We start from the raw sequence: 7,463 nt of genomic DNA, 5'->3' as shown, positions 1-7,463 counted from the left end.
TGTATACAGTCTTAGTGTCCAGAGTAGACATGAGGGTGGTGTCCCTAAGCAGACACTCTCCTGGCTGTGGGTAACTGTAGATGGCCTGCATATCAGGCACTTCTGGCCTGTGAGCCTCACTTCCACCTTCTTCCAATCACTGAAGGCAAAGGAGTGAGATCCACAGATGTGGACGGTTCCTTCTCTATCTCTACAGTAGTCATCATTCCCTAATGCTCTAACTTTTCCCTTTCTGTGAGCATGGCCAGGATCACACTTCTCCTTCTTGTAGCCAAGATCATATATTCTATCTTGGCCAGTGACATGTGGAGAGAAGTGACAGGCATCTTCTCCAATCCTCAAGCTCAGTGGTAGAGTCAAAGCCCAGCATGCATGTAGTTTAATCCCTGGGTTTAATCCCTGCCTCCCCGCCCCCCCCCCAAATAGAGCCAATGAGTGATTTGCAAGCCTCCTTCTGCCTAGTACAAAGGATATGCTATGTGGTGAGGGTCTACCAGTTTTCTGAGTTACCCACGATGTTATCCCCACTACAACTCAAGTCCCTGGGTATGCAGGGACTTCTTAATTGGGTCATTGTTGGATCTAAGCCTTTTTTTTCTCTCTCTCTCTCAGCAGAACAGATATGAAGAGACAAATATTTTTTCTCTTCTGGAAGGTAAAGAGACAGTAAATTAATAAAAGTAAACAAAAGACTAAGTGTAGAAAATCAAGAGAATATAATTTCACCACTTACACATAAAATTGCTCTCTGAGCCATCACCAACATCTAGCCTTCAACAGCAGTTTGCCTAGTGTCAGTCACAGACACTCAACTTGAATCTCATTTCTGCTTTCTGGCCACCATACAGAGACTCATCTGTCTCTTACTTCAGGGCCACAGTCTAGCTCAACATCTCACCACAGATGTCTTCAGCTTGGTAATCATGTTTTCCATTTCAGACTTGATTTTTCTGGTTTGAGACTACCACTGAGCAATTCATTCTCAGCTCATGGGGAGAGCCAGTCTTAATCCCCATTGATGGAGTACGCCTTTCCAAGCTCATATTATTAGTGTTGTTTCTGTAATTCGTTCTGTCACCAGCTCAGGGCACACACCTGCACACCATATCCACCGACAATACTGAAGAAAGTAAATAGGTCTGTCTGGCCCCTGTTGTTTCCAACATTGAGTCAAGACATGAATTCACAGTGACTATGTTTTTAAAGGTATATGTTTATTCTGCATGGTACTGGCTTTCCAACATATGTATATAATACACTTTGGCCATGCCCCTCTCCTCTGCAATATCCCCCTTAATGTCTCCTTTCTCTCCCTTTAACCCCAGTATCAGTCTCTTTATTCCTCCAGGTTGTTTTGCTTCTTTTATGTCATAAGTACATACATGTCTTGATGTGTTTGTATCTAGGATCCACAAATGAGAGAAAACATGTGACCTTCATCTTTCTGAGACTAATTGTTTAATGTGATAACCGCTAGTTGCTTGCCGCTTTCCTGCGAACGACATGAGTCCATTCTTCCCCGTGGCAGATACCAGGTTGGTTCCATTAATTGGCTGTCGTGAACAGGGCTGTGATAAACATGGATGTGCAAGCATCGCTCACAGTGACACTGTACAGATGCGTGTGTGTATACATACACATACATATTAGCAGATCAATTAATAACACGGGCTTTGAGCCGATAAACACAGCTTTAGCTCTCAGCCTCAACACATCAGTACTGGGAAGTTTAAGGCAAATTATCTAATCTCTCTAAGCTTTGCTTCCCTGGGTGCAGAACGAGAATGATAGTAGAGTAATACCTACCACATAAGACTGATACAAGTGAGCTTCACGTACTTCGAGTGACATGGATGGTAGCTCCATGGCAGAGAGCTTGCCTACTACATACGGGGCCCTGGACTCTATAACAAGTACCACAAAAAAACTAAGAAGAAGGACAAATATGCAAAGCAATTAATACCCAGAACATAGAGGTAAGGAATAAGCTGGTAGCAGAGGTGCCTGTGGCTACAATGGTGGTAGGAATAGCACAATATTACTATCATAAATAAAAATAAAATGAGGAAGAGCATTGCCTCATCATTGTCCCACCAACCCCACATTTCTACTGCAGCATCTATAATTCTCCAGCAGTTTTTCTAATGAATGCCCAGCAGCGTGGTTGTTCAGATCTTTGGAAATGTAAAACACTTGAGTAATTACCACTCATTCTGCAGTGTTATCCGGATCATCAGCACAACAATGCCTCTTCCCTAGTGTTCCAGAACGATTCAGATTTGCTGATCTGATGGTGATGCTGTCCTGGCCCCTTCAAAGAATCAAAGGCTTCCCTCATTCCTTGCCAGGCTGCATCATCTACTCGCTTGAACCTCATCCAGAGTCAGTCCTGCGTGAGGGATCCTGTAAGTGCCCCCATGAGAATTCGCACACTTAACAATGCACTGAGCAATTAAACTTGGGTGAACTACTTTAGAAACCAAAAGAGGAACAAAGAGAAGAGCCATAGGGAAAGTGAACAGAAAAGCAAACATAAGTGGGTTCAGCTAGGTTTGGGGAGAAAAGCGTATGTCCACTCATTATGGGCTTCTGTTTGGAAGGAATTCAGATGTTTTTGCCGAACAACAAGCAGAAAGCTTTCATGATCTAATACACAGGCATCTCGTGCTTAAAACAGAGAGACCCCTGAAGCAAAGAGCTGCAGCCTTACCTTATGTATCTCAGCTGTCACAAATCAAATTTGGTCTGATAGCAAGCAGCACGTAGGTGACAACTTTGGGTCCTCCTGACCCAGAAGCTCTTGTAGTTTGAAGAGCCTGTCTCATATTTGTCCCTTTGCCACTCTCTTTTGTGGAATTCTTATGCTATGATAATGACTTAATCATCATCATCATATCATCATCATCATCATCATCATCATCATCATGAGAAAGTCTCCCAATTAGGGGGGGGGCAACTGAATTTCCTCTCTGATGATGAGCTCATCCTACAACCAAGAAATAAAAGCCATAAAAGAATTGCTTTTTTCTGCTATCGTTAAACTGCCTGGGTCAGGCTTCCAGACTAAGCATGAGTTCTGGGGACAACACTTGGGTAAGAACCCATGTGCAGTCTATGAAGGAACTCGTGGTGGCAGGAGGGGGTGGTGACAGCTCAAGCTCATTCTGCTGACAGCCTAGACTATCAGGAACATCCACTGGAAGGCTCTGGAACTGTGTTCTGGGCTAATGAGATGTCCACTGGTCAGCCATCTATCATTAGCCTAAGTAACCTACATCTGAGCACAAGCAATCCAGATGACCATGTCATAGTCTTCAGGATGGCACAGAAAAGTTTCAGGGTGATTAGTGGCAATGCTAACTTTAACTGAGTCTTCACATCACGCCTGGAGTTAACTGTGGCACAGTTAAGTCAGTCAATGTTCAGGCCATGCCACCCAGAGAAGGTAGGGGTGTGGAGATCTGATTCATCAAGACATGCTCAGGTCTATACAGTCTATACACCAAAAAGCAGCAAGACACCTCCAAGGACTCTCATGAGGCATTCTGTTATTCTCAGAAGGTCCGCTGACACCTCACTAAGGATGGATGCAAGGATGTTTTTTTTTTTCCCTAATAAATACTTGTGAAGATCAACAGTAGAATACAAGGTTCACTTTCTCCAGTACAGCTAAGCAGTGGTACCCAAGCCAGCCTACACAGCAGAATCACTCAGTTGGCTTTATTGGTTTGGGGTGTGTGTGTGTTTAACTGCAATGATGCACAAGAAATGAATTCAGAGACCCTGATTAAATGAGTCAAGGGTGAATCCTAAGAACTGACTTTTTTTTTCTTTTTCTAAACATTTGCCAGGAGAGTCAAATGTCAAATGTACTGTTAGGATTCAGGACTGTTTCGGGGTTGGAGAGTTGGTCCATCGGGAACAGGCACCTGCCAGAGGGCATCAGCATGACCCTTGAGAGCCACAAGGAGAGAATCAGTCCCTCAGGTTGCCCTTTGACCTCCACATGGCTGTCATGGTGCCTGCACATGGGCACACAGGCACCAAATGAAATGTTTTTGAAAAAATACTTTAACATACAGACTGAAAAAGCCATGCTCCTCTGAAGAGAGGGAGAGATCCAGGTTCATTTGCTAAAGGTTGTGTAACAAAAGGCCATAGATTAGGTTGCTCAGAGAACAAAGCTTACTTCCATTCATTCTGAAAACTGAAGTCCAAGTGGGTTGGTTTCCTGTGAAGTATCCCTCTGTGTATAGACCCAACTAGAGTGCCTCTCTTGCTTTAAAGACACAGTTGTATCTGATTTGGGGGCCGTCCTAATAACAGCCTTGTGTAACTTAATCATCCCTTTCATGATCTTGTTTCCAAAAGTGACCACATCCTGAGTCACCGAAACTTCCATATTTGAATCTAAGGCATCTCAGACTACAACAAAGAACTATCAACTCCTGCCCCACTCAGTTCGCTCTCGACACCTCCTCCTCCCATCAATTCAATGCAACAGACTCACATGCATCTGCTTGTACATATATTCCTCTACTCTAGAACCATCTATTATCCTCAGTGCATGAAGAAGGATGTCTTAACTCCTTAGCCTGGCAAAGCAGACTCCCCCTCTCTGCCACCCAAGCCCTTCATCCAGTCTCACATCTGTCTTCCTCCCTGATGGTCTCTCATGCCTTCCAAGCTGAGCTGTTCTCCTGAAACTCAAGTGTAAGGATAAATCTTCCTGCCAGCCACCTGCTTCCACCACTATGTGGGCACCCAAAATAATAATACACAGAGTCTTATATTAGGCACAGTGCTGCTGGACAATGACTAGGATTTCTTTCTTGCTATCTGTCTTAATTATCAACCATAACCATAGTCTATATATTTTATAACACTAATCGGACGCCAGCAGCAGGTGTCTTCTCTTATGGAGGATGCTGGCGGAATGCATCCTGTCTTCCTGGGATCACATGGTGGCTCCACAGAGAGGAGGAGGAAGAGGGAGAGATTTCCTACTTGTCCCTGCTTATATTCTGAGTCAGTCTACTATGTCACTTCCTGCCTGGATCACAAGACCTCTTTTTACTGCATTTCCCAGAATCCTCCTCGACTCCTAGTCCCACCTATATTTCTGCCTCATTGGCCCAGCAGTGGTTTATTCAACAACCAATAAGATAAATATACACAGAAGGACGTCCCCCATCACTCAAGTTTCTTATATTCTGCAAAACAGTCTAGCCTGGCTCCTTTGTTCCAAATTCTCAGCCACTAGATGGTTCATCAAGATACTTAAGACTACTCACACCATGACACCGACGCCCTAGCTGCAGCGCCACCTGCAGAGCACTGGGCAGAATCATGGGGGACTTCACCATCTTCACCGTCATGTTCCTGCTGGCACTGGTGGGAGTGGTGCTGTACCTCTACCCAAGATGGTAACCTTTCACACATTGTGAACAGTGGAAGTTTGCATGAGTTCCTGGTTAATTTGCATGAAAGATATGGGCCTGCAGCCTCTTTCTGGTTTGGCAGATCACTTGTGGTCAGCTTGGGCACTGCCAACATACTGAAGCAGCACTTTAACCCCAATAAGACTTCTGACCCATTTGAAACCATGTTTAAGTCATTAATAGGGTATCACTCTGGTGGCAGGAGTGTGAGTGAAGACCACATGAGGAGGAAACTGTATGGAAATGCCATGACGGCTGCTTTGCAGAGTAACTTTGCTCTCCTGGTAAAGCTTTCAGAAGAATTGTTGGATAAATGGCTGTCTTGCCCAAAGACCCAGCATGTACCCCTGAGCCAGCATGTACTTGGTTTTGCTTTGAAGTCTGTCACATGGATGGCACTGGGTAGCATGTTTGAAGAGGAGCAGGAAATCATCCATTTCCAAAAGATTCATGGCACTGTTTGGTCTGAGATTGGAAAAGGCTTTCTAGATGGGTCACTTGATAAAAATGCCACTTAGAAAAACCTGTATGAAGATGCCCTCACGTAGCTGGAATCTATTTTAAAGAAAATCATAAAGGAACAAAAAGGAAGGAACTTCAGTCAACACATCTTCATCGACTCCTTAATGCAAGAAAACCTTAATGAGGGGGCTGGAGAGATGGCTCAGAGGTTAAGAACACTGACTACTCTTCCAGAGGTCCTGAGTTCAATTCCCAGCAACCACATGGTGGCTCACAACCATCCGTTATGAGATCTGGTGCCCTCTTCTGGTGTGCAGATATACATGGAAGCAGTATGTTGTATACTTATTAAATAAATAAATAAATAAACCTTAATGATCAGCAGATCCTAAAAGACAGTATGATATTTTCTCTGGCCAGTTGCATAATAACTGCAAAGTTGTATACCTGGGCAATCTGTTTTCTGATGACATCTGGAGAAGTTCAGAAGAAGCTATATAAGGAGATAGACCAAGTTTTGGGGAAGGGTCCTATTACTTCAGAGAAAACTGAACAGTTAATATTACCAGCAAGTGCTTTGTGAAACTGCTCCGACTGCCAGACTAAGCCCAGTTTCTGCCCGGCTTCAAGACATTGAGGGAAAAGTTAGCCCATTTGTTACTCCTAAGGAGACCCTCATCCTTTATGCCCTCAGTGTGGTTCTTCAGGACCCCAGCACTTGGCCATCACAAGTTTGATCCAGATCGCTTTGCTGATGAATCAGTGATGAAAGTGTTTTCCTCACTTGGCTTTTCAGGCACATGGGAATGCCCAGAACTGAGGTTTGCTTACACAGTGGCCACAGTGCTAGTGAGCATGCTGGTGAGATTATGCCTGCTTGCTGTGGAGGGACAAGTTTTGGGGACGAAGTATGAACTGGTCACATCATCAAGGGACTCAAAGCCATTCGCCTTTGCCCCATCAGTTGTCTAGAAACGTACTGACTTAGTTATGAAGATGCTATATAAGCCAAAGTTCAAAGCCATCTCTCTGAGAACTATTCATTTTCTGGGTTCATCTGTGTCTTTATGAAATGCATATGCTTCCCCCAGAACAGCTGGTGACAAGTTACCAGCCATAGTACCCACGACTGTATAAACTGACTACATGCCCTCTCCACGGTACGGTTAAGATGAAGATCTTATTGTAGATATGAGAGAGAGAACATGGCCAGCAAGCAGACTAGACCTGGCTAGGGTTATCTGCCAGAGAGGGGAGAACAGCCAGGGGATGGAATAGAGAAAACACAGTAAGAGAAACGGGAGCAGAGCATAAGAGAGACCAGTGAAAATAGCAGGGTTATAAGGAGGAGTAGCTGCAGGGAAGGAAGCCCTTGGGCTGGAGGGATTTTACAGTAGAGGAGGTGGGAAGGGCTGGGATGCAGGTGTGGACTTTGAAATGTGTATCCAGTACCTGTGATCCCGAGGGAGCTGGGAGGCCAGCATGATACACTCACAGGTGCCATAGGTAAGCCATGTGTGCCTTCTGCCAGAGGTAAGGAAAATGCCTCCTTTTCCTTTT

General features: G+C 44.5%; 1 pseudogene; it reads left to right on the top strand.

Moving 5' to 3' along the window:
* The first annotated feature begins 5,584 nt into the window (after nucleotides 1–5,584).
* LOC113833427 lies at nucleotides 5,585–6,875 on the top strand (annotated as a pseudogene).
* The last annotated feature ends 588 nt before the right edge of the window (nucleotides 6,876–7,463 follow it).

The sequence above is a fragment of the Cricetulus griseus genome (genome assembly GCF_003668045.3).
Source record: "Cricetulus griseus strain 17A/GY chromosome 1 unlocalized genomic scaffold, alternate assembly CriGri-PICRH-1.0 chr1_0, whole genome shotgun sequence".
Lineage (NCBI taxonomy): Eukaryota > Metazoa > Chordata > Mammalia > Rodentia > Cricetidae > Cricetulus > Cricetulus griseus.
This window is presented reverse-complemented; position numbering and strand designations above follow the sequence as displayed.